This window comes from Lactuca sativa, chromosome 9 (assembly GCF_002870075.4).
Source record: "Lactuca sativa cultivar Salinas chromosome 9, Lsat_Salinas_v11, whole genome shotgun sequence".
Classification (NCBI taxonomy): Eukaryota; Viridiplantae; Streptophyta; class Magnoliopsida; order Asterales; family Asteraceae; genus Lactuca; species Lactuca sativa.
Window position 1 is genome coordinate 128,277,777 of NC_056631.2, and position 10,349 is coordinate 128,288,125.

Below are 10,349 nucleotides of genomic sequence, written 5' to 3' on the forward strand. Positions count from 1 at the left end.
CGATATTTCCATTCTGAACAAACCGTTTGAAGCCAATAGAAGTAGAACAGTTACAGTGAAAACTCAGATTTCGAGTATAAGTTTGGTAGTTTTCAGGATTTTAAACTTAAGGAGATATTAGGAGAGTGGATGCACTAGGGTTTTGTGCAACACTGTTATTCCAATACTCTAAGACATTAGAGTTCGTTTCACGAATAAAAATATTTTCTGCCAAAATATCTCAGGACTATAAATAGAATTCTGAACCAAATTGGTTCATTAGTTGAATTCCAATTAGAGAAAAGCCAAAATTCTCTCTCACGTATCTTCGGGTTTTTATCCCAAATTGTGAGTACTTCGATCTAGTTATTTTATATAGCTTAGATTTTGTTTAGAAACGCCAATTACATAGCAAATCTGCATGATTTTGGAGTTAACCGCCCAAGAACGTTCTTGGGGAGTAAAACTCCAAAAAGTGGCTTAAATGCTACCTAGTCCTTTCCCCGTGACTTGTAACTACTTTAGACTTGTATGCTAGTGTGTATATGACTAGAAAACATCGAAATTGGATTAATAACCCAAGATTTGCGAGTTTACCTCCCAAGAACACTTGGGGAGTAAACTCCATTTCAAGGTCCTAAAGGGTTCCAATGACCCTCAAAGCTTTAGAACTCGAACTAGAAGGCTTCATTTCATATTTAGGACACCAAAATCATTTCAAAACATGGATGAAAATGAGTTCATGGCCAAGGAACTTCTTGGGCCGTGAGCTCCATGTTAAGTGTCCAAAATGCCCTAAAATGCCTTCATTTAGCCAAGAGACTAGCCTAGCACATTACCTTGATGTGTCTAATACCCAAAACACTCAAAATACCAACACCTAGGGGTGTTCACGGCCGCAACCACATGGCCAATTGGTATATGGGCCGAAAACTCTAGTTAGGGGTGTTTTGATGCCACAAACACTACCTAAGTCTTAGACTTGATTTTAGACATGTACCCCAAAGTGTTTAAAGCCTAGAAAACATAAGGAATCACAAGTATTGAGGAGTTTACGGCCAAGAGTAGTTCTTGGGCCGTAAACACCTATAAAGGGGTCAAATGACACCCTAACTCCTTCCTTATGCCTAGAACCCAACATAGATCATTACCTAGAAATGTTTGAGACTTGAAAACACCATAAAAACCCTCCCAAGGGAGTTTACAGCCATAAACTCCAAGAGAATATGGTCTCTGGGCCGTAAACTCCCCAAAGGAGTTAATATGGCACCCAAACACTTGTTATAGCCTTGAAACAATTCACCACATGAGTTGTATAATTGTTTGACTTCATTTAGGGGCTTTGTTGAGAGTTTACGGCCAAGATTTTACTCCCTTGGGCCGTAAACTCCAATACATATGGTCATTTGACCATAAACTCCCATTAGAGGCCTTGCACTCCTTTGTTGCAACCCATTAGCCTCCTAACACTTGACCAAAAATGTTTTCTTCGCGTTTAAATGTTTATACTTCTATAATTAGTGTTTTAATCACTAATTATTTATATACATATGTATTCATATGTAATTAGGATCATTGTGTGTGTCTAAGTCTTCACTTGACACTGAGCACTTGCCCGATCCTTCCTTACGATAACAGTCCGTTCAGTTCCAGTCACTTACTGCAGGTGAGTTCATACCCCTTAACTAATGTTTTAAACTATTTTTAAATGTTTTATGGGGGGATACAAGTAGAATCATGCTACTTATTATATCAATCACATGTGATTAATAAGTAGAACTATGCTAGTTATTACATCAATCACATGTGATTAATATACAGCATTCAAATGATTTGGCTACTCATTAGCCATTTTACCAAACAGTTTCCTTCAAATGATTTTTATAAACATTTTATATGTTTTAAACTCCTTATTACACTGTATATTTTACTCTGTATATCACATTTCAAACTTATTTACAATTGTGTTTCAAACAAATGTTTCTTTATACTAAACTGTTTTATCAAACCCATGCCTTCAAATTGTTTTATAGGTTGACATCAAGTCGATCTTTTCTTAAAATAATAATTATGTTTCAAATGTTTTACAAAACTTATTTATGCTTTTATATTATAAATTGCATGCCTCTATATGTATAGTTATATAAGAAATGTTTAAAAGACTTAGGAAGGCTATCCACCCTATTTCCTTTTCGCGCTTGAGATGTGGTCTGGTGGGATATCCGGTACTCGTCCGAAGGTCGTTTAAATATTAGTTATATATCATGTGTACATATATAGTCGTAAAAGGTCCTTCCAGTTCATCCCATGCCCTTGGGTAGCAAGGGTATACATCCATGTTTATACGTACCAGTTAGATTACTAGTAAACTACCATATGGGTAGTTTAGGAAGATACTAGAAGAATTATTAGAACGAGATATCATACAATGAGTCAGTTCATTCACGAGTCAATACTTTCTAGAACATTACAATACATTACATATACAACTATACTAGGAAGAGAACATATACAACTATACTAGAATGATTACATTACTATACTTGCTAGGTTTAGAGCACGTACATTACGGCTAGAACAGTTCATTACATTACATATACAAGAATACGTTAATTATTGTGATTTAAATCGGAGCATGACTTAAATGTCATGACCCGAGTTGTAGCCAGAGTCTCTTGGAGGGAGAGCGTGAGTTTGCGTATAGATATATATTGGATTGACAATCCTACACCTTGCTGCTAGCTACAGCCGGACCTGCAGGTCTGCGGGTGCCAAACGTCATTCCGTTATTACGACCATTCATTATGTCCTTGTTACTAGTCGATAGTATGGTGCAATTTATCACATAATTCCTTAATATAAATTCGGTTTAAGGAAATTAATACAACAGTAGTTCTTATAGCGCTACGTTTTAGTACTACATTACTTTTCCCTGTACATATATTTAGTGATCTTTTCACTTAAACTATAAATGTAAAAACTATATTTTGATAATGATAGTTACACTTGGGAAGAATTACACACTTTTACAAGAGACGAACATATGGAACAGTTAAGTCTTGGTAGAAGACTACATAGAGAATCAGTTAAGTCTTGGTAGAAGACTCCCAATTATAATAGTAGGAATCATAGGGATTCCTAGGGTTTTTCAAACGTTTACAGTTGTTTTACAAACATTTTCATACTTATAGTTCATATACAAATTCTTACATACAAATTCTTACTTACAAATTCTTACATACAAATTAAGACACTAAATACTTATGATCTCACCAGCTTCAAAGCTGATACTCGCTTTCAAAATTATTTGTATCCTCAAGTCATCATAGACAAGTACCGATGCAAGGAGAAAGGAAGATGGAGCTTTTTCAAGACTCATCTTTCATTTTGATTTATGCTTTAGTGTTTATCAAAATTTGATAGAACATACTTGTATAATAATTCTATTATTAATGCAATGGATGATGTTGTTGTTTGTTTACTACTTTTCATTGTTGTGATACTGTACATGATGTCCTCCGCCCCAGAACGTTTCCGCCGTTCTTGGTTTTGGGGTGTGACATATAGCGGCAAGCGAGGCGGCAAAAGAGGCTATATGGCTAAAGAAATTCATTGGAGACCTTGGAGTTGTACCAGCTATATCGGAGCCCATAGAGATTTTTTGTGATAGTGAAAGTGCAGTTACCTTAGCAAATGAACCAAGGGATCATGGGAGATCCAGACACATTGACAGAAAATATCATTTCATCAGACATCGTATAGAAGAAGGATTGCTCGTGGCAAAGAGGGTATCATCGGATGAGAACCCGGCAGATCCCCTCACGAAGGGACTGGGTGAGGTTAAGCATTTCCAGCATGCTAGGAGCATAAGGCTGAAGGATGATATTTGTCTTAGTAGTTAGATAATTTTGAAATTTGTAAAATGTAATAGACATTTGATGATGAATAAAAGTTGTGTTTATTTATGAGTAAAGTGTTGATATCCCTTGTCAATCATTTACTATTATTTCTTTTGCATGTTTTGACTTCCAGAATATTTATGTTGTTTTCCATATTATTCAAATTATCCATAGTCAGTCATATGTTGGAAGTAGATATGAAGTAAGACTGTCATGAGTTGGTTGTAGAGGTGTAAGATGTTGGACATGGCCTCAACACTCATGAGTGCTCAGTAGTTCTGAGTATTGGATTCAACCCACGCTCACTGGTATCACTTCATGGAATTTATCTCGAGTGATCGCGAGACGGTAATATGATATAAGTCTTCAAACCTAGAGATATGACTTGTTAACTATCAGTTAGTTATGCATTGATCGTTCGAAACCGCATTAGTAACTCGATGTTATAAAACGTGCATTTGCGTGTAATTTAACAAGTAGTAGAACGAAGATATGAGTCGAAGTTTATCTGTTCCTTCTTGGATTAGAAGCTAATATCTGGGGCCCTCGATGATTTTGTTTTGACCCATGTACCGGGCCCAGTCAGAACTAAGGTGATGTGTTCAATTAAGTTCTATGTCAAACAAATCGGAAATCGGGAAACAAACTGCTGGACAAAAGTAAGACATTGTTCCATGTATTTGTCCGGCTGATATCTATAACAGAGGATTATATGATCACTTATCTGAAATGGCGTACCATCATCTTCTCAGTTCCGAGAAACATTGAAAAGAGCTACGATTGTCGATCGGTTCCTGAAGTCATACTTGCAGTTATAGTTATTAGACTTATCCAACTGGGAGACTGTTGGATAAGGTGTCTAAGTCCATAAGTATTTCTGGTATGTACTTGACCCGACCCGGCATGGTCCATTTGGGTTGCATGGCACCATGCAATTGGATAGACTAAATGAGAGAAATAACACTTGTAGGTTATTAATATATTATAAGTTCTAATATATTAACAATATTATTTAATTAGTTTGATCAAGAATTAATCTAGAATTAATTAAGTGATCAAAAGATAACTAATTAAATATATATTGGTTGATTATGTAAATCATACATAACTTGTATAGTGGGCTAAGAGGCTCCATGGATAATCAAGTTGGGTTAAACCCATTGGATGCTCCATGGAGGCTACATGGGAGTTACAAACCCATGGTTCATGGAAATGAAGAGTCATGACACATTAAGGTTTACATGGTGTAACCCTAGATATGTCAACACTTTATAAAGCTCATGTTTCTCCCAAAATCGGCTACATATACACAGATGCATGCTTGAGGGCTAGAGTCGATTTTTAGAGTGTATTACTTTCTCTCCAATTTTACTCCATAGCATTTGGTGTTGTGTGAAGCATTTGAGGTATCACACTTGGGGTGCTAGGCTCACATGGTTTCAAGTATCAAAATCAACAACAAGGTATGTAGTTCTATCTTTTACTCAAGTTAAAATTGTTCCCCATGTATGCTAGATAGGATCATAACCTTGGAAATCAAATTTTCATGATAATTAGAAAAACATAGATCCAAGGTTATTAGGGTTGCATGTAAACTTAGGAAGTGTTAGAATGCTCAAAACCCATCATTAACCATATTTTTTACCCAACACTGGTGGCGGTAGAAGATGGCAACAAGGTGAAAACCACCATGGTTAACTGCCATGGTGGTCCGTCTCGCTTTCTGGCCAACAAACACCCACACACCCGTCGGCATTTACTACAATACACACATACCCACGAGCGAAACACCCCTAACACAGCTAAACCTCACTCGAGTTGGAGGTCGAAGACCGGAGAACACACAAATGAGCAACAACACGAAGCGACGATGGTGGTGCGGTGACGACACAGTAACAAAAGAGCGAAGAAGAAGACAAGAATGTGACCCCAACTTGGGAACAACAACAATGGCAGTCATGGAGTTGTTTCTTCCGATCATCCACTGGCACAACGTCCAATGGCAACCTTTATCTTCAACGGTAGTGGGTGCCGCGATGGTTGTTCGTTGCTGTAAGGCAGTGTCGAAGTGGTTTGCAGCGGCTTCTGGAGGTTGGGGAAAGAAAGGCTTGGCTAGTGGATATGCTTTGGATTAGGGTTTTTCTTCGGGTGTATATAAAGTGAGGGGAAGGGAGGGGTGACCGGTTAAGCCCTCGTCTCCAACTCCAAACTTTAGCCTAATATGACACCTTCATTCCCTCCCCCAAGGTTCCTTTTCAATATAAATCCACTAGTTACCCAACAGCTGCACCTCTACAAAAAAAATTTCATTTCATGTCTAGATGTTAAAAAATATACTGCAAATTCCCGGAATTATAATGTTTAACTCCTTATGGATGAAACTGATAAATTATTACGGATTTATCTTATTTATTTTATTTTCAATGGAATGTTACAATTCTCCCCCACTTAAAGTAGATTTCATCTTGGAAATCAGCTCTTGCTTCTACTTTAACATGCACTTCCCCAAAACCACCAAAATGAATGAAAATCCGCGAAATCAATCGGTCCCATAGCTTTTCGGTCAAACATTGGCATGCAACCCCACACCAAAAAGGACATCACCAAAATGAAAGCTAACTGATCTCATATTGAATTGAACCACACTCTTACTTTCCTCCGACAGCCCAACTGACCTATCCACTATCAACACTCAGACTCACCCCCGTTCAGATCATAACATGCAAGTAAACCCTCCACCTGAGCTCGTAACACCCTAGGGTCTAAGCACAATCGAATGCTACAAATGCTATCACGACCAAGACTATTACTAATTGAAGGGAAAATCCAACAACTAACAGTGATCTTGTTGCGAAACCCGAAGATTTAGCAGTTGCACAGAAGTCTAGAACTCAGAAAAATCTGACAGAAAACCAAATCTTGGCACAAAGTCTTCCTATTACAAGGTTCCACTCTTGCCCACTTGAAATATGCTAGAAACTGAGAACTTCATGATCCTTCGATACCCAAACTAACTCGGACTTTACTACTTGATCCCAACCACTAACGTCCTCATACATAGGAGAATCTGAATTAGCACAACATTCATACATTGCAACTCACATACAATTGAGGAAAACGATAATTAACCCATGCATAACAAGAGATCAATTGAAACAAAGCTAAATCAGATAATTTCGTTTAACTAATCATCCGAGATTACAACATAACTTGAAACATAGACAAGAGTAACAGAAGAATGCCAATACTACCACAATTGCTAAATAGAAGAACCGCCAACTCAAATCTCGGTCCATGGGATCTTGGCGGTCCTATGCGAGCATCGGGTAGCTTCCATGCCAAGGGTGTAGGATCCAGCACCTCACTAAGAAAAAGGCATTGAGCCCTAATGTGGCCTTCCTGACTCCAATGATAACAAATTCGCAAACTCCACCTGCAGTCTTGTAACATCCCGTTTAAAGTAGAGTAATTAAATAATAGACACCGAGCCCGAGAAGTGATTTTTATTATTATCTTATATTGTTATAGTCCAAAATCAAATATTAGTTATCATGATGTTAGTTTCGGGGGTTAAAGTATAATGTCAGGATTTATTTTGTAAAGATTTTCAGTAGTCAGGGGTTCTTGGTATCATTTGGACTTAAAATAAAAGGGTTTTGGATGGCTGGGGTTAAAGAGTAAATTCTATACCTAGGGTGAAAAGAATTTGTCATGAAGGGGCTATATGGTAACTTTTGGGACTTAAATTGTTGTGAATCTTGGATACTTGGGGCTGATTGGTAATTTTTGGACTAGTGTTGAAAGGAATTTTGTAGAGCAGGGGCCGTAGTGTAAATATTGAACTTTATCTGAATTAAATTGTGAAGTCAGGGGCCAAACTTGTAAAGTGTGTCAAACTTTCTTATGGGATCGGGACTTAAGCAGCCGCTCTCCCTCGTCCCATTCACTTTGAACGCAACCATTCCCAAACCCTAACCCTAGTAATCTCTCAGCCGCCACCACCTTATCCCTCCATCTTCCAGCCGCCACCAACCCCTTCGTCGCCGCCTTAAACCACCAAACGAATGCCGCCACAACTCCGACAATGGGATGGAGGCTCAATACTATGGCTGTTGTTGTTGCTTTCTCAATCCATATTCCTTCCTCCCTCCGAGTCGTCGTCATGCCGTTGATTATCGATGTTGGATTGCGCCGCCATCAAGCTCCGCCGTTTTTGGTCGCTGTTAGGACGGAAGAATCGCATTGGTTTCAATTGTGTCACTATTCTCGGTGATGAATCATGTGGCCTCTCCTTCCCCTCCTGTTTCTTCTCTACAGCTGGTGACCGGCGTCCGTCGCTGCCGTCCGGAGGCTGCTTATCGCTGATGTTTCCGTCCGCCCCGTGCCACCGTGAAACAGTGGCTGGGTTGTAGTTTGTGATGCAGTTGTGTGTGTGTGCATGTGGATTTTTGTGGACTATAGATCGTGAAGAACCACCATGGTCGCCGGCCATGGTGGTTGTCGGAGATAACAAAGTTGTTGCTGCCCGTTTCTTGTGCTCCTGCCGTCGCCGCCCACCATAAGTGGGTCTTGGGTTTATGTTCCGAGCAAAGGATGATTGTTATATCGGTATCTTGGTATATAGGATGATGCTATGTTAGTGACATGGTTAGGTCGATATCTTGGTTATAGGACGTTGCTATGATTGGTGATCTGTTAGATTGGTATGATTGTTATATATATGCAAGTGTATGATATTTATGTACACATGCTTGTTTGATTTGGGGTTAGGTGGAGGCCAACATACCCAGGGCGGTCCGGATAACCTGAAGGCCTTGCAAAGGGATTCAGTCAGACCGAAGGCCCGACGAGCGGTCCGGATAGGTTGTAGCCCATGTGAGGCGGTCCAGATGTGTCGAAGGCTCGGAGAACAGTGCATATAGACTGAAGGCCTGTGAGGCGGTCCAGTCAGGATGACGACTTATTATGCATGTTGTTTTGTATATGGTTATATAAAGTGGTTATGTTGTATGGTGTTGGTATTTTTGGGGTAACTCACTAAGCTCTCAGGCTTACAATTTCAGTTTATTGTTTCAGGTACATTAGATGATCGCAGGAAGGAAAATGTGTAATCATATAGCTCCTCATATTTTATGGTTTTATGAATTGATTCTAGGGATAATCTGATGTCTGAACTATTTTGAAAACAAACTATAGTAACTTGATGGTTTTAAAATGTATTAAAAAGTTTTAATTTGGCTCAAATTTTATGGGTGTTACAAGTCTCTTCCAAAATGACCCTGCTCGTCACACCTGTGAGATACAAAAGGTCTACATCTCCCTCCAGGCTCAGAGTGATTCGGATTCTGACACTGCTCCCTCATCCGGGCCTCTATTTCTATCTCCTGCCTCCTCGCAACGTGATGTTCAACGAGAGAACCATAACATTGGGTGAACATGAACTAATGAATGTCCGTCTTCAGCAAACTCAAGTACCGAGTCATCAAGTCCTGCTCTGATGCAGCGAACTCAGGACTGACCAAAGCCTTCTCAATGAACGTCTTGGTGATCTTTGTCACTGTCTCGACCGTCTGTCTCATATCCAGGTACTTCTAGCCCAATCTCTCTCTCTCTCTCTCTCTCTCTCTCTCTCTACTAAGGGAAAATACCTTGCACGAAACATTCTTTGAGAATTTCTCGCAAGTCATCGCGACCTCTACTCAGGAGCAGAAGAAGTAGTCACCGGTCTCCACCAATCCCTTGCCCCTAACCTGAGAAGGTTCAGGGCGCACTTGAACTTCTAGTCATCCGGGAAAGAACACGTGAAGAAACAACCCTCCATATTAGACAGCCATCTCATTGCCATGATCAGGTCCGATACCCCCATCAAGCTCTGGGTGATTCGTACGATCGAAATCCCGATACTGGAAATTTCTCTCTCCTCGAGCCCCTATAGAATATACCTGTGGTGGCTGTAGCAATAGTAACCTCTGAAAGTATAGCATAGCAGTCATCGAAATACTCCATCATAGTGGCCTCGACAGGCCGAACCATCTCTGGTATCTGCCCTCGGACAAAAGAAACAACTTCCTCATGAATGATCTCCTTAGCTCGATCCTCTATCAATCCTGGCCCATCCTGGGCACCAGTTCTGGTTCCTGATCCTCAATCTCCAATAGTCGCCATACTGAAAATATATCAAGGAAAGAGAAAACATCACAATACAGTTATCAACACACCAGGTCCTACTCCTATTAATTCTTTAGCAACCTTAAAATTCCCCCTGAATCTTATATGGATCTTGTGTTTTCAGTAGTACCGGCCTATACTACCTTCCACACCTATCTGTAGTTGATTTAGAATTCATTCCAAGGTGCTAAGTAACTAATCAACATACACGCAACAATTACACAATACAAAAAAAACATATATCAGGTAAGCTACTCCCTAAATCAGAAGGCATCACATAAATCAAGCATCACTATCTAACAG